Raw genomic sequence first — 22,999 nt, forward strand, 5'->3', positions numbered from 1 at the left:
CCCTTTGTAGCAACAGCTTTTTACTCTGATTGTGGAAACTTTCTTGTATGACTTTTTTTTTTCTTCCAATGTAAAACTGTGGAAGCAGAAGAGGTATGAAGCTCAGTACATTTTGAAGAGCAATTTCCCAAGAATCATCCTTGCAGAATATTCTCATAAAGCTTTTCAGCTTGCTTTAAAAAAGTAAAAAGGAACATGCTTCAGCCACCTCGCAGGGAAGATTTCTGTCCTCAAATGCACTGGTTTTCTGACAGATTTTTCTGACAAAAAGGACACATCTTTCCTTTTTTCTTATCTTTTTTTAATTAGAGTGCAAAATATGTAGTTTTAGACAGACTATTTTTCATAGCTTTTTAATGATATTTTTTGTTTTTCTTGGGTTTATTCTGTGTTTTTAAAGTTTCTGGACACTTACTTCTGAGGAAACAATTACAAGGAGAATAATATTCCTAAATCTCCAGTGTTCACGGCTGTAGGAGGGTTATGATTCTAGCAAGGCCAATATGCACAGTAAGAGACACAATGCAAATGTTAATTAAGCAACCTGAGGGAGTGAAGGTGAAAATTGCCAAGCTTAGTATCACCTGATCTGTGATACTCAAGTGCCTGATCACAGGGAATGAGGGAGAGAGAAGTGGTGATGGGCAGAGGAAGGAACATTCTTCCATTTTATGTTAGAAAATAAGTTGTTGGCATGGCTTTTGTGAGAACTCCAGTCAAGAGGAACAAGAAGGATGTAGCTCTAAGAGCTGTCAGCCAGTCTAGACCAGGAACAAATTGTAGAGGTTAAATAGCCAACGTCGTGAACTACCAGCATTCACCTAAACAGAAATGCAGATAGCCCAGTCCTGTTTCTCCTCTCCAGCTGGTAAGGGTCGAAGCTCATTAGTGAAAACATCAGCCCTTGCTCTCTAGCTTCCCAAACACATCCACATTCACAGATCTGTCTAATATCAGTGTGGGCTCTAATATCCATGCCTGGACCCTTGGCCCTTACCCAGTATGCAGAGCCTCCCCTACTTACCAGGTAGTCTGGCTTGATGTTCAGTGGCAAAACAGATGCACATGCTCATGCGCTGTTCTCACATGTGCCCCTTGCTCATGCATCCTTCAGATATTAGATCACTAGGTGGTGATCTAATGTCCACGCATGGACCCTGTCTCCCTTACCTGGTTACTGGCGCAGACCTGGAGTCTTTCTAGATGCCTTCTACTTCCTGGCTAGTCTAGCTTAAGGTTTGCTAGCAAAGTATGTGTATGTATACACATGCATGCACACGCGTGTACGCACAATTAAATTCCCTAGGGAAATATAAACAGTCTGGTCTCTCCAACTGCTGGCACTTAGACCTATGGGCCTTGTGAGCCACAGTCCCTGCTCCAGTTGCGGGTGCTTAGACCCCAGCAGCACGCACCTCACTCCCAATGGTGTATGATCCCTGCCCCAGTTGCTGGCACACAGATCTCTGTTGTGTTCTGGTCTCTCTATTGTTGGCACCTGGATCTACAGGCCTCCAGCTGCTGGCAATTGGACATTGCAGCACTGACATAGGATAGAGTGAGATTACAAAGGGGAAGTCAATAATAGGATTTAATTAGAAGATAGGATACTCTGTGTTGATCAGGTGTAGGGCTCAGACAAGTGTCCCATGTTTGTTCCTCTGCTATCCATCCTTATCTCTCACTTTCCTTGCCTTTGTCACTTCCTGTAAAGATCCCATAATTTTTACATAACCCCACAAATTCTTTCTATTATTCCATGGCTTTGGTACACTCCCACAAACACCCTCAAATATCCCATCATGCTCACGAAAATCTTGATTACCCTCCTCCCCTCCCCTCCCCTCCCCTCCCCTCCCCCCACCCCACCCCAGACTATACCTGAGTAGTTCCTTTTAACAGCCCATCAATCAGTGACTGAAGAGTTCTGGTCTTTGTCTACCTTATTGCCTGCTCATTAACGTTTGTGTGTCTGTTTGCTTTATTGCTTTATCCCTTTCCTTGTTGCTTGTTATTTCTGTTGCACTGAATAGTCCTTAACTGGATAGCTTAATGAACTAGATGCTCTTACATTCTATGTTCTCTTACAGTGGCACAGAGAAAAATACTCTTTGTTTGTTTAAGGTCCTGGAATCATGCTGCTTTTTGTATTGCTTCTGGTTTTACCTCTGCTATTGAGTTACTGCTATCGCTTTCTTTTTTTACTGCTCATTTTCTCAAGGGAAGAGCTCCAGTTATCTTCAGTGAGATTTCCTGTAGGATTTAATGAAACCTGAGTATTACATGCTTACCAGAGTTGTAATGTTACAGTCCCAGGGGCATGAGTTACTTGGTTGTATAGATTTCTTATATCTCTGGATTGTGCTAAGAGCTTCAGCTCTCTGCCTGGTGTGGAAACCTTCTGGCAAGGACAATTGGTATGCTTGCACTAAAAAAAAAATGTTATCCAGTCGGCTTGTGCTCAAGGTCCTGTCTTTAGATGACAATGAATAGCAAACACAAAGGAGTTTGCGGTGTGTTACAGCATAACAAATGCCAGGCTACTCTAGAGATACGGTGTAGTGACATCAGACCGATCTGTGTAGAAGTCTGGTGAAAACATAGCATTTATAATTTAAAAAATGTTTTAATTATTGAAGTCATGCAGTGTAAAATCAGTATAATTCTATTCTAGCCCCTAAATTTCGAAAGCTAGACAAAATGAGGAAAATAATTTTATTTAGAAGAAACATAGTCTAACAGTTAAGGGTCTATAATTGGAAATCGTAAGAGATACTTGGTTCCCTTTCTGTACTGCTGCACATACATGTGAATTTAGGTGTATTAGAGTGTCTTTGATATGATTTCCCAGGACGTGTCTCATCAGTTGCAGTGCAGATGCAGAAGGAAATTAAAACTAACGCTGTCTGCAACGTAAGAATTTCATATACATTGCACTTTACTTGCATTTATGGATGTAGCAGTGTCAGTTATATTAATGGCAATTTCTAGAGTAACCTGAATTACTTTAAAGTAAGAAAAGCACAAAGGGACTGAAAGCCTTCAAGGTAAAATAGGACAAGATAACTAGTACAGCATGGAGATGGGTTCAGGGGTAAGTGGGACCTGGATGTGATGTTTTCCTTTCCAGTTTGTGAGTCCTTGTTCTTAAAACTTTCTGTGCTGACTGCAGGCCCAGGACCAAAGGAAGAGCTCTGTTCAGTGATCAGGTGAGCAGGCAAAGATGCATGCAGGGTATTCATTATGAGAATAGGGTTAGGTACTAACTGGGTAACAACCCCAGAGCTGTAATTCTGGGGGGAACACAAAGCCAGATGATGAAGAGTGCATCTCTGAGAACATTGTATTTTGCTATATTGACTGTCCCCCAGCCTTCTGTGAACTCTTGTGTATCTAATTTGTGTTTACATTGTGGCAACACTGTTATTTCCGAGGCTTTTTCAGAGTTAGCTCATAAGTGTGGTTATTTACTATTCATAATGCTTTGCTCAGAAAATTTGAGTCATTCAGCCAGAAAACCAGAAAACAATCACAAGGTTTAAACTATCAATCATAAATAAACAATCTTAGCAGTCATGCAGGGTGTAATTTGTTCAAAAAAATGATTCAACAAACACTTGCAAATAACGAACATGCTTGGGGGAGTCATTCTTTTCTGAGGTTATTTGGGAACAGGAAATAGTAAAAACTGATCAGCTGTATGTATTTAGAAACACGTATGTAGAAATAACTTACATCTAAAAGAACCTAAGACTTGATGGAGTAAGAGGTCAATATTCAGGATAGATGTCAGCCCACCCAAGACTGTTTGAAGCTCATCATCAGAGAACTAACTCAGGGTGTAAAAAAATGGGACTAGTAGGAGGTTGGGACTGAGGAGTATGAGTTGGGCTCTGCTCCTCAGGAATGGAATAGCAGCACAAGTTTTGCAAAGGGATATTCGGAAGAGTTTTGAGGAGGACTTCCCCATTGCAGGATTAGGCTTTTGTCATGCCTTGATTCTGTAGCTGCCACGAGTGAGGAGGCGTAACTAGTTGTGTGCCCATGGGGCAGAATGGGCCACTGGACTTTGAAGAAGGCAAGGTGAAAGTCATTGGTTGCTGGTTAGATGTGCAGCCGTATTTCATTGCTTCCAGCAAAGCCTGTACTGGTCTTTGTCACGCTGATACACACAAAGTTTCTCCTGCCACAAGTTTCATTGTCTTTCTCTTTCATGCCAGGCCCCTGAAGCACTAACAAGCTGGCCTGCTTACAGTATTCAGACATGATTCTGGTGGCAAAAACATGTGGTAGGGAGCAGGGGAGTAAAATTCAGCAGAAGGTTGTGCTTTTTTATCTTTGTTTTGGCTGTGAAAATCAATGTTTAGTTTACTAAATGCCATTAGAAAGGCATTTCTCTGATCAAACATCTGAGACTCGAAGGAAAGCTGGACTGTCGTCCTGGGGGGAAATGGTTTAGTGATCAGATGTCTAGCGAGAGAATAATGGAAAAGTATCAAACCTATTTTATTTTAAATATATTTGCTTTGGTGAAAAGGCTGTTTTCTCTAATGATTTAGCTGCTCCTGTTCATGGTTTAACTGTTGTTACAAGTGTAAGCTGCAAAGTGGGAGGGTCTTGCATGCAGTGTGTGAGTGAACTGTGGTTGTGTTTGTACTGAATTTGACGTTCCTGAATTCATATAATTAATACAGGGCTAAGCAACTTCATTTTCATTGCATGCTGCTCATATGCTTGAGAGACAATTTTACATACTTTTCAACCAAAGAAGTCTCATGGGAGAGAAATAGAAGGCTCAAGGACAAAAGGGAAATCGGTAATTGAACAGGGAGACGAATAAAGGAAACAGCGAGGAAAATGAAAGCAATAATAAAAGTGTTTGGGAAGAGAATGTGGTTGAGGAATGATTGCAAAACCCGGAACAACATGGGGGGAGATAGCTGTAAAAAGCTCTTACAGGCGATACTGCCCAGCTGTTTCCATGTGCAGATTTGTGGTGTTGGTGGGGAAGACAGAGGATTTACAGAAGCTTTAGCTTTCCACTGCTTGGCGTCAGCAGGTATGCCACAAACTCCTTGTATTGCATGGCTTGGCTGTACTCCTACAACAATCTTTGAATTATCTGTGATAGTTCTCTGAATATGTCAGTTTTGTGTGCAGCAATACTAAGGCAGATTGAACATTCAGAGTTCTTAGGAAAAGAATAGAATATAAAAGGGAATGTATGTCCAAATCTTTATACAGTTCTGTTCACTGTATCTTAAAAAGGATATAGTAGGACTTAATAGAAAGTACACAGGCACTGAGGATGTTCAGAAGGATGGACCAACTTCAGTGTGAGAGGAAAGTAAATGGACTGGAACTTTTTATCTTGGGACAGAGGCAGTTGAAAAATATCATTAAAGGCTTATGAAATCACAAGTAGTATGGGGAAGATATGTAGAGAATGATTACTCACCATTTCTAACACAGGAATTCAGCAGGTACCCAAAGGAATGATGATCAGGTTTAAAACTAGAGGAGGGAGTCCTTTTTCACCCAGTGTGGAATGAAGGTTAATGGAAACTTTTTTCCCCTATGAGTTTTTGTGACAAAGTACAAGGAAGGTTGCAAAGAGCAGGTCTGTTCTTGGTGATTAAACTTGATGACCTGGATCTGGTATTCACCATAAATAGTACACACTTCTCTGATCATAGAAAGCTGGAAATGACCACGAGAAGCTCTGTTTCTGATACTTTGTTCCTTAGGCGTTTTGTGCAAGCCATTGCTGAGGACAGGATGTTGACCTCAGTGAACAGCTGACCTTGCACAGTATGGTTCTCGGTATATTCATACATTCTCCGTGTGTTAGTTTGTTCCAGATGATTCTTCTTGACAGGTAAAAATTCTAATGCTGTAGAGCCATGTGCACATAAAGTTGGACAAAGAGGTCAAAATAAATAGTGACATATGACATCCAAGGTGTGAGCGTCAAATCGGGAAGTAAATCCTGTTCCTGATTTCTATCCTTAAAGTTTTTTAATTAGCATTAGTTTTTCAAGAGATCCAAGAAGTAGCAGTAAATCAGAGGCTGAAAACAGGTTAGCTGGTTCAACCAAGAGCATGCCACAAAGATGTACTGTCTTTTTATAAGTCTGTTACAAAAAGACAAGGGAAGAGAGGCTTGCCATAATTTCAGCTGGCTACAAAGTGAACTCTCTGTAGTTGATTGAGTAGAACATTTCCAACTCACAAACCTTTAGGATGACATGGAAATTAATCATAGCAGTGGAAGCAGGGAAATAGGTATATTAAATGAAAGAAATTTGGGCTCTGATAACTATTTTATGTATTTGTTCCTATTATACAGTTCCTTGGATACTATAAGTGTGATTTAAGTAAAAATTGTCATTGGCTATAGGGATGATTTCCCCACTAAAATTCATCAATATTTTGGGGTATTTTCACACACCACTACTTCTATGCTGTTCTTAAAATCAAGAGATAAACCCACTAAATGTCTTAGTGAAACACTAGGTGAGGTTGGGGCCTGGGGGATGGGGGCACTGAAAGTAGTCACAGGTAGGGTGTAAACTGTCTGAAAGAGAATTTAAGTACCGTAAACCTGAGGATGATGAAGGCCTTCAGTAATCCCTGTTGTTTATAGTCAGATAGTGCTATAATGACTATTTCTCAGTAAATATTGGTCTTAATGGCTTTGAATTGGCAAATTTATTGAGGCTGATAGCAGTGTGCCCATGCAGAACCTCAGTAACTCTGCAAATGGTAGCTCGAATCAGCATTATAACTACCTCCTGAACAATAGAAGCTGAAAAACTAACTCGGTAGTGGAATATAGTAGTGGGTAATAATCCACGCTGTGGGCCATGCCACAGGTGCAAAGCTTCTATTTCAGATTATTGCAGTAGATAATGTTTTCACAACATATAGATCCCAAGCATAACCAAAGCTGGGTATGTATGCTTTTGGTTTTGCATTCAGAGTATAGACACACTTAAAAGTTGTGGGTTTTTTTTGGGGGGGGGGGGCGGGGGGGGCAGTGTTCAGATCCTGTATGGAATGCTCAGACTGGCTTTTGGTGAGACAAGCTGCAAAAAATGCATGACCATAGCTTAAAATTAATGATACTTCAAAAACGTAATTGTGGTGTCATCTCTACTTGCTTTTTGGCCCTGCGGAATGATTCATAATGTTTTCAAGCTTTGCTCTACAGCTGCTGTGGTTAGAAACTTCAAAAAATTGAAATAAATTCAGGATGCTAATGTCAAAGGCTTCCAGCAGCTGGAGATTTATGATGCACAATTAATCTCTTCAGATTCTGATATTTAGGAATGAGTTGGAATCCTGAATCTGAACTTCTGGTGAAAAAGGGAAAGGAAAGTGTGAGCCAAATTCTCTGGTGTTAAAGGAGCAGCAGCTGCCCAAGCATTCACCCACCATCCAGGGAGTTGCACGCACACCACCAGAGACTTCAACTGCTAGGACCGGGGTCCCTTCGCAGCAGGCAGCTGCATTGAGCTGATGGGTGCCCCTTTTCGACTCCTCACTCACACACACGCTCACCCTTGGGAGCTTTCTCTCTCCCCTCAGGCTTGACCCTCGGTTTCCCCGAAGCAGAGTCTCCGACACGACGTACGGCAGGTGAATTTATTGAGTGGTACAGTGGTGAAGAGCAGCTCAAGCTGGGTGCCTCCAGAGAGGGACCCCGAACAAAGAAACCCCTGGGCAGTTATACCCTTACAGTTTAAGTTCCCTTCCCCTCATGCGATGGTAAGGTCCAATAGTGATGTTTGGGTCTGGCGTCTTCTTGTTCCTTGTTGGATCCTTTCCTTGTCTCCAGGCAGGACATTCCTTTTCCTATCTTGAATAGCTGCAACTTCTGCCGATGATTTCGGCTACCTTATCTTCCTGGTTTGCACCGGCTTCAGGGCCTTCCTTCATGTAGCTAAGTAAGAGTTCAGCACACGGTCAGCGTATCTAAGTGAAAGTTCACAGCTTGCAGTCTAAGGCTTCAACAGGTCTTTGGATTCTTATTTGAACTAAAAAGTGACTTCTACAACACTGGGTCATGTTTCCGATGCTATTTATGTTTTTTTGCTAGTGAAGGCAATGAAAGATGCCAGATGACTAATACTGGGGAGTAATGATATCCTGCATATTCTTATAGAAGACATATGTGACCTTAACTGGCAAAGCATATGTAATCTGAGGAAGTGGAATTAATCTTCCTCTGTTATCAGTAACAGTTCTTACAACTGCCAATTGCATAATTAAGTTTAGAAGGATCTCCTGTGCTCATGATTTCCCCTGCATTCTGCAGGGATTTTTTTCTTATTCTAATATATTCTAATGTAGGTCTTCCTATGTCTTGGTGTAAAAAAAAGTCTTATTAGGCACAGAGCAGATCATTCTAAGGTATGTGTTAGCTCATTAAGGCTCAGTGCCCTGTCTGCCACCTCACATAATCTGGAGAATTTACAAATTCATGCCTCAGCGAAGAAATCCAGTATCTCTGGATAAAGTAGGGAAACGTTCATTTAGTTTTCATTTAATGAACTTCCATTGGTGTCTGAATAAGGTAAATAATACACAGATGCTTTTGCCTACTGCAGAATCACAACTGTATCCCCTACCATGCAAATGAGTGACAACATTAATGTGTATGTGTTGCTGGTCCGTTTTAATGGGCCGTAATTTCTGTAACAATCGTGTTACTTTTGACCGAGACAGAGAATTGCACCAGTGAATCAGGCTCATTTTGTATATTCCACATGTTCTAAGGAGACAAATTAAAGCCAACTGAGATCTGGAAGACACATAACTGTACCATTATAACAGTGTTCGGCTTCATAAGCATGGCCTTTAGTGAGGTCATTCTAATATGGTTACACAGCTTTTGGCTTATAAGTGGCTCATATTTCTGTTTTTCAAAACCAGTTAGATGCTATGTCTGTAAGAGACAGTGGCAAAATAAATTGGAATTAATTTTGCTTATCGCTGCGTGCCACCTCAGAAGATTTTGGGCCTTGTTAAAGGACATGTGGGTGTCACAAGTAGCTTTAGAGTTATGGTGCTCAGGTTAAGATATCTTCAGTCAGAGATGATTTAAGATGGATTATTCATCTTTTGCTCCAGGAGTTTGAGATGGCCTACAGATTCAGCAGGGGAAGCATCCATCAGTTCACGCCGTGGATAGAGAGGTGATTCTCAGAGTGGGATGGAGTACAAACTGCACTTCAGATTTTTTTTCTCTGGTGCGATTGTGAGTTTTAAATGTTTGATGTATCAGTCTTCTGACTCGATAACGTTCCCTCAGGGCAGTTGCATTGGTGATCAGCTTACTTCTGTCAAGACCTTGTTTTTTGTCTGCTAAGCTGCTCTGTAACCCACAGCGTTTAAACAGTTTTGATGGAACTCAGCGTTCATGTTACAAACTTCAGTACGCGCAGCTATCAACTGACTAGATTAGAGATCCAACCATCCATTTGTTGTGCAGGAGGAGCATTACAGTTTAGGTTTAAAAGCAATTTTCACTTCAGCAGAAAGCTGTCTTTACTGCTGCTTCTGCCATACATGTCACTTTAAGATTAGTAATTAGGCGTCTTTCCTCAGCAGTGCCTGTTCTAAACACTGAAGTAAAATCGTATCTATTTAAGGAAACTCGCTTGGGGTGTAAATTGGATTTGTCCTGAATTATAGGGGGGGTCCTCTCTACTGAAGTTCTCACTTAAGTTTGCTGTTAGGTACTAACCCAAAATATCCAATTCCAGATACCTCAAAGCTTGTGAAAGCTGTGAATGTTGGACACCGCAAATACGATTGGAAGGCGCCTTCTATTACATTTGTCACGGGTACAGGTTTCCCGCCCCCCGCCCCGGCGCGCCTGCCTGCCTGCCCGCGACCGGCGCCGTCGTTTGCCGGCCCGGAGCGGCGGGGAGCGCTGCCGCCCGCTAGGTGGCGCCGCCGCGCTGGCGTTGAGCCCCCGCCGGGCCGGCGGAGCGCCTGAGGCGGCCGCCGTAAGCGGGGCTCGGTGAGGGTTTTGCGAGCACTCACGTAGCTAACGGAATCAGGAAACTGCTGGACAGAGAGGAAGGGTTCTGCAGTTAACCCTACCTAAAATTCTGAAAAGCTGGCATTTTTTGAGGGGTTTCCATTGTCGATTATACTTACCGAGTGGATTGCCTTTTGAGTGTCTTAAAACGTCTTGAACACTGCTGCTGTTAAAGATTGCGGGGTACTGTAAGCTTCAGCAAGGGTACCGCTGCTCAGCGTCCCAAAAAATAACAGGAAAAGCTTTTCTGGTTCAGAGTCCACTTTTCGAGAAATCTTGCCTTAATCTCTCAAGACTTTCATTGCTCAACTGTGAAATGGCATTAGTAATGCATCCCTTCTTTATTGAACAAGAACTTGCTCGTGGAGCGATATTCGGATATTTTAATAATAACGCTATCAAAATCTCTAGGTAAATACCACAAAGAAAGTAAATGCAGGGCAAAATTAACATCAGTACAGTAAATAACGCGTAGCATCATTGTGCGTAATCTGCCTCACCAAGTTATGAAATAATAGCTGTTTTCTTCATAATTATTCAGAGACTTAGACATTTCAATTGCTAAACATGTTTGAAGTGTCTTTATCTCACTTCTGGGACTGGGAAGTATTTGTATCAAAGACATGGGGAACAGTTCATGCCGTTGTGGTTCTACACTTTCTCTTTGACTCTTTTTTTTTTAATTCAGATGGGACTGACTTCCTTTGGTTACTTTGTTTTCACTTTTGAATTCTGATCAACTTATGTCTCAAAATAATTTTATTTTGAAAAAGCATGCTTTTCTGACTTGGGACTGAAAAACAGAGGAATGCGTAATTTTTATATAACACATTCCAGACTAACTGTTGCTAAGGCTTACTGTCTAATTTAAAACTGGTCTTTCAGACTTGCTGGAGATGTAGCTGAAGCTTGATGTTATGAGTTCATCCAATTTCAGTTTTGTAACGATTAGTGTTTGGTTTTATCTCTTTGTTCTTAGTTGTTTATTGACTGCTGAAGTGAACCAGTATATTGCGAGGGCAGAAATGGATCAGCATCTAACCTATACTGTACCTGCTGAAGAAAACTTGCTAGTTTTTTTTTCTTTAAAAGAAGAGCTGTCTACACTGAAAGGCCTGTATGTGCTGCTCTTTTGCACGTGGAAAACGTAGTATGGAGCTTCAAATTAAGTGAACTGTATGAACACCTGTTGGCTATTTTTTTCCGTACAGCTCTAGTATGTGTTCAGTTGAGATGCTGCAAAGAAGCGATTCTACACCTAGCACCACCTCTTGCAGCAGTGTCTGATCTCAGCTTGTGTGTCATACTTGGACTGGAATTTTGGTTTACTGAGATTTTGCTGATAGATGTTTTAGAGGAAAGATTGGGGAGGGGAAGAAAGCCCTGTATAATTTAGGTGGTCCATTCCCCCTTTCATGGGGAAGGATTCCTTCAGAGTTTCTTGTCCCAGTAAGTGGATGGATGAGCACTGAAACATACAATTGATTACCATGTGTAACTGTAATTCTTTACTACTTCAGCATGCAAAAATGTTGGGTTCTCAATTGAACAAACAGAAAGTGAGAGAACAAGACAACAAAAGGTTACAGTTATATAGAGACTTTATATATAAGGTACATCATGCAGATACCTGTGGACAGTTGGATATGTGGGTGGTTTATGTTATTTTTTTATTTTCTGTCTAAAGGGAAAGAGAAGTTTAGCAAAAGATGCTGTGGCTTTAAAGAGAAAAATAAACTAATCTCAAGACAGCACTTATTTTATATGTATTTTCTAGAATATTTTATTCTGTGGGACAATAAGGTAGAGATACTGATTGATATATTTTGTTTATATTAAATGTCTCAAGAGGAGGAGCAGTTCAAAGATTAGAGTGTCTTTGGGCATGTGTATTACAATAATACATTTTAAAAAAAAGAGAAATAGGATTGGAAACAACCCTAAATATTTACAGCTCTATAATTAAATGGCTGCAACTGCTGCATTACAAACATGTCCTATGCTTTTCTGGATCTAATGGACTAGAGCCACTTGAGTCTGTTTTCTCCACCCTGCTGAGAATTTGTGCCTGAAAAATAGTGTCATCTGCTGATTCCCTGCTTAAACTCAAATTTTCTGGAAGTTTGTGGAGAAACAACTCAGCTCCAGGATTTGGGTTTTTTTTGTTAGTATGAAGTTAATGAGCTGAGCCTTGACTTCATACTTGAACCGAGAGTGGCTTCTGTTCTATGGTCTGATTAGCTAACCTGTATGCATAACAGCTATATTCCAAGGCCTGGTATTATGAGTTAATGGGTAACCTCATTAGATCAGAAGCCTCTATCCTTCCTTTCAGTCTGACTTGCAGACCAAGAAGCTGTTAGCTTTATAATCAAGACACTGGTCAAACTACTGAACAGATACCCATTTCTTCCTAAAGTCTTCCTGATGAGTAGACTGCCATTACTACTTACAGGCAGGTTAAAGCAAGGGCAGAGCTGCCTGCATAGCAGGCACATTGTGTTAAGTGGAACACAATTAGGATGTCATAAACCTAGTATTCCTACCTGGTTTATATAATTCACAGGAAATGGCAAAATTACCTGTTTGTTCCATTCTTCTCTTCTCAATGTATATAAATATATTAAAAAAATACGAACATCCAACAGATACTTAGTCCAAGATTAGCAATAGTGATAGTTAGAATAAGGTATTTGGCCACACAGGTTCCTAAGATATCCATGGACTAGTCCTATAGACCGCAATTTCCAAAAGTGGGCTCCTATAATTCTTAGCCTAGCCAATGGATAGGTTCCTAAAAAATTGTCTTGTCATTCAAAGATCCTGAGTACCTTTAGTTCTCAATATAGTTGTCTGACTATAGGACACCTAATTTGAAAATGTCAGTTATGTCAATCTTCCCCTCTGTAAAACAGAAATATTAATTAGGTTAAGATTAATACATTTGAAAGAGACTTGTGATCTTTGAGTAATCTCATGGAAATATAATTATTATAAAACCTCTCAGGCATTAAAAATCTCTTTATAGCTTTAGAAATGTAGGTGTTGCTTTCAAAGAATTTCTTCCCTTATGCTGATGTGTTTATTTGTACTTTTGGCTAAGAAAAAAAGAAATAACAGACATCTGACTTTGTAAAATAGAGTATTGTTTATGTGAATTACAAGTAACAGACTTTGCTCATTTTTGTTAGGGCTGCTAAAACTCTTAGCTTGAGATGAAATTAGTGAGATGGATTTTTCCAGGACAGAAAGCATCAAGTTAGAAAGCACTGTAACAATTAGCATTGTGCCAATGAAAGCGTGTGCCTTGGAGGTTTAGTAACAGGATATAGTACCTTTTAATTAGATGTCACTGGTTTGAATCCAGCTCAGGATAATTCAGTCATTTGGTATAATGTGATTTAAAGGCCTATGCGAAATGAGTCTTGGGTCAGTGTAACTGTATTTTTAATTACCTAACGCCACAGCTGTGTTGTTTTCCTCAACTGTGTATATATTACCAACAATAATTTTATTGACTTCTCTAAACAGACAATAAAATGTTAATATGAGAAACATCTTTTTAGCTGATAGCAGGGTAGAGAAGGACTGAACATTTAATGGAAATTGATAGCCTTCTCATTCAGATAGCTAGTATCATTAATACAGGATTAATGCAGGGGGGTTCTCCTGCAAGAACTTAATTGTTTTGATCTTCTGAAGCAAACTTGGAACTCTGTGAACTCTTATGCCATGTGAATAGTCTTCTGGAAATGCATGGCATCATGTGTACGTGAAAACAAAGTGTGGTGAATGCTTTACTGGTCAGATTTTGTGAAAAGCAGCCCATTAGGAGGAAAATATTAGATCAGAAGCAGGTGCAGACTAGAGTGTGCTCTTCTTTTTTTTTTTTTTTTTTTTTTTTTTCCTCCTCTTCAGGAGATCCATGGTGTCTGATGACTGATAACCTCCTGATTCTGAGATAGCACAATCCTTCTCGAACTCGTTCAGATGCCTTTTTTTAATCTTCTACTACTTGATAGAACTTCTATATCATCTGTTCTCCAATGCCAAATTACAGCAAACCTTTTTTTTCTGTTTCAGCACCTAGGATTTGGACAACATTTAGACCTTGTTTTGTACTTTGTATCTTTAGTTTTATTTGTCTTACAGAAAGCAGAGAAGTATGGCATTATAAAGCAGTCTTATTTGCACAGAATACCCAGTTTTATTAAGGAGCATTGTATCTAACAGTGTTTTTTACTATATGCAGAATTGTATTGTCCCAGAGAATCACAGTCTTGATGGGAAAGGGATGTATTTCCGTTGGGACTCATTCTAGGAAAAAAACCCCAAATTCTAGTGCACTCGGTGATTTGCATGATGTTTTGAATTAGGTTGGAAATGTGGCTTGGATGTTACTGGTTTTGAATATATACGTCTAGCACTCTAGTGGCTTATATATGTGCTGTGCCCTCTACTGGGTCTGAATTTAAGGATGCTTAATGGAATCATGACTTAGTGTTACTTAACTTCTGGGTTCAGGTAGCTCTGATCTAGAAATATGGCTAAACAGAATCTGTTTTTTATGCTCCTTCTTCAGTCCAGATGAGAACATTTAGAAGCTTTCCATTATTATTTTCCGGTCAGCTTTGTGTGGTTATTTGAGTCGCTCCCTATAAGCAGTTTTTCCATCTGATCATATCGTATGATAGATATGTTATTTTTTTGTAATATAAAATAGAATAGAACATAATGGATTCTTTTAACATGAACTGAAAGTTGAGGAGGACACATTAACTGTCAGCATGTTGACACATATGAGTGCTTTGTGACATGATTGCAAAATGTAATTGCACAAACAGATTTCCTTTCCCTTTCTGCGTTTTTCCTGCATCTACAATATGAGACACTGGTCCCCTCCTCCCAGACAAAGTAAGCAATCATCATCCCCATTTTTCTACAGAATAGGATGCAGAAAGTGATTTTTTTTTTTCAGTTGTCAGATGAGAAAATTACAAGCACAAAAATGTCAGATGGAGCAGTTTTCAAGAATCTCTGTAGTTTTTACAATATTCTGTGGAATTGCAACATTCATCTTATTAAAAGGAATGTCCAAAGCCCTTTGTATCACCTATGCATTGCTGCTTCTTTTACTTCTCAATCTGACAGAAAAGTACCTTAAGCCATGCCAACAAGTAGTATGAACTCGCTTGTTTGAATTAATGAAGGTATGTCTGCTGCCTAATATAGAGCTACCAAACTAACTAGCTCTGGTAACGCGGTTATTCTACTGCAGCAGCATGGAGCCTAATGTGGGTAGGATTCTGCTACTTCCTGACAGATTAAGCTAGTCTTTGCTGAGCTCCAAGTGCATCTGGTAGTTTACCACAAATATCAGTGTTAAAGACAATGTGAGTTATTTTGTTCAACACTTTGAAAACATATAACTGCCTACTCTTTTCAGTAACCACTGTAGTGAAAAATGCAAGCTTCTAGCTGATCTGCAGGCTTGGAACAAGAGTCTTAGCAAATTTATTTTCATTTCTCTCAGTTTTCTGTTGTTTCACATGATTCTCCTCTCCCTGCTTAGGCAACTGTGCCTTTGGGAAACGAACAAGTCTCCAGTGTAAACTTGCTTCCAGAAATTTAGCAGCCTGCTTCTGGAAAAGGCAATTGTGTTGATTCTGTGTGAGTCTTTGAGGTTGCAGAGGAAAATGCCAAGCTCTTTCATGACCCATTGGCTTCATTAAGAATCGATGAACTTGACTTCACATGACTGGGAACTGGAAAAAAAACCTTAATATTTCTCCATTTCTTTTCCATCAGTTTCCTAAAATCACAGGGCATAACCCCCAATGGTTTTATTTTTTGAAACATAAGTACTTCAACAGCTGCAGTTTAATATGAATAAACAGAGTATGCATGTGAACTACAGTGAATGTACATCAAATTACCTACCTCATACATGATGTCTCCATGCTATAATCCTGAGACCTGTATGAGGCTTAAATCAAATTACATTTAGAAAAGTAGCTATATGATTCTCTTGCACTTACATCTGCCTTCTGAAAAGATAAATCTCAGATTTAGAGAAGAAATATTTTTTGTGTATTCTGGTTAAGCTTTTATGAGATGCTATCTCAGCAAACAAGAAATTGAATTTTAAAGGGTAGAGGAAAGGGACAAAGCAGATATGACAAAAAGGACTAATTCTACCTGTCTTGTCTCTCAGACTGTCTTCTAATTCCTTTTCTCCCTATGTGCTTTAAAGGAAATCTGGAGAAATGGGTAAAAAATTGTTGACTAACCTTACAGTAAAATCCTGTGGTGACATGTTCTTCCCATCAGTTGTGAAGTGTACAGAAAGAGCAGGGGTTTTTATGCTAAGGTTTGGGGAGAAATAACCCCAGGCCTGTAGATGCCAAGACAGAACTTTCAGAAGTTTGTAGTTCTGCACAAAAGAGTTTAGATTATGCAGTGAAGCAAAAGCAGTAGAAACCCCACCAGCTGTCTTGCCTGAGCAGTTACAGTGCTATCATTGTGAACTCTGAATACTTAAGTCAGCACTTGAACCGATGTGGACTAAAAGGAAATACTTGTCTGGATAATTACAAATAGCAAACATCTATAAAAATGGCATGGTCTTTGTGGACAGTTTGAATAGTGAAAGAGCTACATTTGGAGACTAAATTGTTTATTGTGAATTGCTCTCCCAGCTCCTCTAGTAAGTGATCTCATATATCAGTGTTCAGCGCTTTCTCAAATAAAACAAAACAGTCTGGCGCTGTGCCACTGCCTCGCTTCCATTCACATGCTATTAAGTTTACCACCAGCATGCATCTTTCTCTCCTTGGAAAATATGTGGATGGGCAGTACTTGACATTCTTTCTCTTTCCCTTTCCTTCTCTTAGTTTGAGCCAAGCTACCCACACACCACAGGATCATACAATTTTTTTGGTATAATTGACAAATGTCAGTTGCAGCCTTTCTTTGAAGAGTTGCATCAAGAAAATTACTTTTTCTACCCTCTTTTTTTTTTCTTTAGTAATCCCAGTCATGGCAGGAGTTAATTGTGTTCTTGTTTTTTGTCTGATAAGTAAATTTCGCAGGCTAATCAGGAGACTATGGGTAGGAGTGTTTAAAGTAGCTTCTAATTCCTGAAAATATAAGTGTGACATTGCGGAGGTCTCCTGAAGCAATCACTCTGCACTACCATTGTCAAACCATGGGGGTTATTGTGGTTTTGCAAGGATGAACAGTCAGAAGGCAAGGGCTGTTCAAAGATTGTGATCATAGACCCAATAGACCCCTAGTGTTCATGGGGTGGAGGGGAGTAAGGAATTATGTAGATAGCAACGACTAGATGGATGCTTACACTCCTGAATATGAACAGGTGATTACAAATATGTAAAACCTGCATCAGTTATTCAAGTAATCTGCTCAGTCTAGTCATCAGCAGATGTCTGAGTGGTTTGGGCAGATAGGACTTATACTAGGTTGAAGTAGGTCAGTGTGTCCATTACATGTAATAATCTTGCCTGTGTATTGACTTGAATGGAAAACACAAAGCGTGGTTTATTTCAGTGGGACATTGGCATGTAGTTGGGGAAAAATGTGCTTGTAAGTGCTTTGCTGAATCAGGGCCAATGGAAAATATTTCTAAGGATTAAGCAGCAATTGAAGACAATAAAAATAGTTCTGTTAATTTGAATCTTTTAATATATGCTTATTATACTTTTATATTTTGTATTGCATCTAAATGGTAACACAGTAGTGAAAGTCTGAGAAATTAAGTGGTTAACTTCTCAGAGGAGGATACAGGAAACTCATTAAGGTTACTGTGGGGTGTAATTTGTCTGCAGAATTATACACTTTTCCCTTGATCTGTTCAGAATTTGTGATCTGTGGAGTGCTGAATCCCAAATGGTTGGTGAAATGTATTAGTCTAGGGAATAGCCTCCCAAAGAAGGGAGGAGAAGCTTTGTCCACTGGGGTATTTACAACTACGTAGTGAAAACGTTGGAGAACTAAGCTTATTATTGTTCTTAAAGCATGGATTGTTCTGTAATTCAGAGACAAGGAAGTAATGCTGAACCTGGCACAAGGGGTTCGCGGGGGTGGGGGGGGGAAATAATCCACATTTTCTTGAATTTGATTGAAAAGATACTGCTTATTTTGTTGAGATAGTTAAAAAAGCTTTCCCGTTCTTCTTTTAAGGCAAGGGGAGCAGACCCTGCTCACTGAAGGCTGGACTTTGTTGAGGCAATCTAATTTCCTTTTTACTCAGGGTGTTTGACCACATTGAGAAGGCAATCAATAAATGAGATCTCTTGTGTGAGGTGTTTGTGTGATTATCAGAAACATTACCGGGGAGAAGCCTGGCATGTTCCTATCACCAGCTAGGGAATGGAATGCTCTACCATTGGTTGGGAGGGAAGAAAATGCGCAAAGTGAAATATTAGTTTCCAAACTTGAGGCATTTGAAGGGCAATTCTTCTGGGTTCTCTTGGGTCTTATTCTATAAAGTATTTTCATGAGGGTTCAAAAAGTGTGCTAGTCTTCCCCTTCTAATTTGTAAGTGAGGATGTAAAAGTTTTAGGGTGATACATCTGTTTAGCTCAAAATAGAACTGAACTGGATTGTGATACTTGGTGAAAGCGTCCAGCCTTTATAACAAGAAATAAACTAAAAGATAGAAATTAAGTATTTTTTGTGAGTTCTTCTGCCTTTGAGCTCACTGACTAGAGGCTAATCACCTTTGATGCTTTAACTTTTCAGGTTTTGTCACATGGTTTGGTATAGAGCATTGATATTGTGCAACAGCATTTTCTTATCCCATCCAGCCATTACTCCACTGTCTGATCTGTCCTCTACAAAGGCAAAAAGGAATAATTTCTAGCAGGGTTATTTTGTCCTTTATTTTGATGGATGTGCCCAAACGCTGGAAGCCCTCTGGGGAAAGAATTGTCAAATGCACAAATATGAAGTGGGAATTAACTGGCCAGAAAGCAATTCTGGTAAAGGAGTTTGTAAACAGTCTACAGGATTAAGTATTGTTCACCATTCAAATAACTGGATGAGTTCTTACAATGCCAAGATGCAAGATTAATTTGCAGTGGGTTTCCAGATAGCTCACAAGATTATTATCTACCGTTAGTACTTTACTTGCTGCCTTGCTTTTCTGCAAGCTGTGTGGGCCACCTTCTTTACGTGTTGGCATGCCAGGCCTGCGCAAATGTATTACCTGTTGTATTCATCCCTGGCTGCTTGACGTAATGCCACGCCGGGAAGCGTGCTTGCCCTCAAAGACTGACTGTATTTCCTGCCTCTGACTCCAAAAAACCAAAGTAGCATAACTACTTTAGGAAAACTTATGACTTCTTGTGGCACATAGCAGTCAGTCTGTATCTGCTAGGTGCAGACTTAATTTGAGAGAGTAGTAAAGTCTTATTTTCTAGTTCCTGGATGTGAAAAGCTGCATAAGTTTGGTAAAGGTCCTTAGAGGGATTTCAGTTAAGGTGAATAACTCTCTATCAACCAGAGACAAAAATTGTCTGATAAAAAGCAGTTAACCAGCCCCCAAAAAGACTTTTTATGGCAGAATGTATTGAAGACATCTGCTAAGCGGGACACTGGCAGCCCCCGGGCCATATGCTTCATGTCCCTGGCATATGCACAACTAAGCACAACAGCACCGAACATATTGGGAGAGGTATGGATGCCTCTCCTCCATCTCCTCCCACTCCTCAGAGAAACGGAGTGGAACAAACTTTTGCTGCATAAAAAGCTGTAGTAGAAATTCACCAATCCTTAGGCAAGGATCTAATCAAGAGTGAGAGTCGAAACACCTCTGTATCTGTCCAGCTCTGCTGGTCACTGATGTCCTTTTTAAAAAACTACAGCTCAGAATGTACCTCTGTTTTCTGTTTGTGTTGGAAAGGGTTAGGGTTGCGGAGTTTTCTGTCTCTCAGGTCCCTGTATGCCCCTTCAAAACTGGGAAATGGAGAGTGTGTGTCAGGGATGTTGGTATCTAAGATGCAGTATTTTCTGATTCTCTTAAAATTGGTTTCTTTTGGCTGTGTTTCTCACAGGCAACAATTCTATTTTTACATTGTAAAACAATTGAGCAACTTCTAGGTTTATGTATTTGCCTGTATCTTATAAAAAATAATAAAAAGTAATTCCCAACATTCAAAGCGTGAGTCGAGTGAAAAACATTGAAGTAGCAGTTCTCTAAATTTTGCTTGCAGTTTCATTTGATTTTTTTCAATGAAGTGTGATTTCTTCCATGCACATTGTTGCTTAGACAATCTTATTGTATCTTTTTTTCCTGTGCTTTCAGGATAAAGCTGACATGAGTACATTTTCTTCTAACTTAATTTATACTTTGTCCCTGTGTTAAAGCAAGCCAAGGGGGGAAAAAGTGAATGCCAAAAGCTATTAGGATTAAAAGTAGTAAGATGGCATTTTTAAGGTATATTAGGAACAATACCCCTCCAGTTGATTGATGTAAATTAGGTCAATTGAGTTATCTGTTGCTAAACTGAAAGTAAAATTTGCCGATGCAGAACAGATAGAAATATTCAGCAGCTGTTTCTGCTCTGTTTTTTAACCCTCCTATATTATGGATAGTATAAATTTATTCATTATAGTCAAAGTGGAATGTGGGGAGCACCAGCTAAAAGTAAGTATTTTATGACCAACAGTTCTGGAATCCTAATAAATAAATCTAGCGTTTGAATTCTTTGAGCCATTAATTCGGTATTAAAGAGTGTTGGAGAATGGGGAAGGTCTGTAAAAGTGCAGGAGTGCCATCATAATACCAATATTTAAAAGTATTGTAAGGGACTATCCAACAGCCAAGAGAATAGCTAGTTTCACATAAGTCTTGGCAACAGAGCAGAACAGTTTGGACGCCATCAACAAAAGGTTAGAGATGAAGAGCATATTATTGTCAGCCAAGATGGTTTTATGGAAATGTGTCCTGTCAAATAAAAAACTGTCATCACTTGACAAGATCACAGATCTGGCTGATAAAGAGAGCAGAATGAATATAGTGTACTTGAATTTCTCAAAGGCATTTGTCTTATCACTATAACATCTTGATTGGGGGGGAACCAATGAAACTTGGCTCTAAGAGGTTATATATTAGATGGATTAAAATCTGGCTTCATGGCAGATCTAAAAAAGTTGCTGTTGGGAAGAAAGCAGGGTATCTGTTTCTGACAAGGTCCCTCAGGAATCTGTTTGCTTTTATATTATTCAGCATTTTAGCAGCGTTCTGAAATGTTATTTAAATTATTAACTAGCAAATAATATTGTGATTGTACTATTGCATTATTACAGAGTAATATGAATTATCTAAATTGTTGCAGTTGAACGTTTTCTACAGATAAATACAACATAGTATGCATAGGTGTAAAGAATGCTGGCTGTGCCTAAACAAACTTTCCAAGAAACTCTTGGAAAGGAATAACTTAGAGCAGGAATTATTAAAGTGGGTAACTAGCTCGATACTGGTTTTTAGTAATGTGCAAAAAGTTTCTGCTATGAACACTGGGACTCTGAAAAGGGGCATAGCAGGTAAACATACAGACGTAGTCTTGCCTCTGCATGCAACACTGGTAAGATTACTACATTCCTATGTTCAGCTTTGGGCTTTCTACTCCAAGACAGACATGGCAATGTTGGAGAAACTTCAGAGAAGGGCATAAAAATTATACTTAGCTGGAAATGAATTTGAATACATTGATGTACTCCACCTCTCTCTCTCGAGTCTGAAAGTTGACTTAATATATGCAGATAACTCTATATGAAAACAAGATGCTCTAGTAAGGGGAATTTTCAGTCTTCTTTGCAATACCACAATGAAATAGGCACGTTTACTCTAAAAAAGATGCAATATTTAAGTGAAGATAGTTTCAGACAGTTAACTAGAGAATGAGGTGGACTTGCCCTCACGTCTGAAGTTTTAACATTTTAACGTTATCTTGCTAAAGAGCGTACTTAAATATAATTCCTAGAAAGCTGTGTTAAAATGGAAAGAAATCATGCTAAATTTACCCTGCAGGCATTAAAACCTGTGAAGACCTGGGGAAGCATGCTGGTTTGATTGAGTTTGTGATCAAGACTTTGTCTAATGACAACATCCTAAATATTTCGAAGGAAGAGCACGAGGCAAAACATAAAGCTGCGTTTTGGAGGGAGGAAGATGAAACTGAAGTAACAAGGAGGGAGGTATTAGTGAGCTAGGAGGGGAAAAAAACCCAAACCAATCAAACTGGCGGGAGACAAGGCTAAGAAGAAAAGAGAAGATGTCAGAGAATGAACCACTCCAAACAGATGCCCCAGTCTTAGCATGTACATATTTCATGCCTCTTAGTTACACCTTAGTTATTAGTTACACTGAGCACTTTTCATTATGGGGAGGAACAAAATGCTTCATGTGGGAGCAAGACCTCACTTTGATTGCCACATACGATCTATTGGTCATTTCAATAACTTAGCTTTTAATTTGGTGCACATGGGCCAAAGGAAATCCTTTTTTGCAGCAGATATTAAGAATTCAGGGTTCACTGGTTCAACTCTTTACATTCCTGGACTATAGAACATATCTTTTGGAGATCCACAGCTCGCTTGCTCTCTCTTTTTTTTTTTTTTTAAGGTTCTCTAAGCTCTTGTGGCCACAAGTTTGGAAAAAAAAAAAAAAAGTAAAAATAAAAATTTATTTGTGTCTTGGGAACTTCACCAGCTAATTAAAACTATGCTTAGCCAGCAGAGCAAATCACACCAGTGACTACAAGAAAGCTTGAGATGGAAAGTGTGTTTACTGGCATATGCACGCTTGTGTGTGTGTGCACACAATTTTTAAAAGATGTGAAAGAAGATGTTCCGTATCAGTGGGGGGAAAGGGTGCAACTATGCACTCCTTGAAGAAAGGTTTGTCAGTTTTTGTCAGTTTGTGTA

This window comes from Nipponia nippon, unplaced genomic scaffold (assembly GCF_047370975.1).
Source record: "Nipponia nippon isolate SJK-2023a ecotype South Korea unplaced genomic scaffold, ASM4737097v1 scaffold_11, whole genome shotgun sequence".
Lineage (NCBI taxonomy): Eukaryota > Metazoa > Chordata > Aves > Pelecaniformes > Threskiornithidae > Nipponia > Nipponia nippon.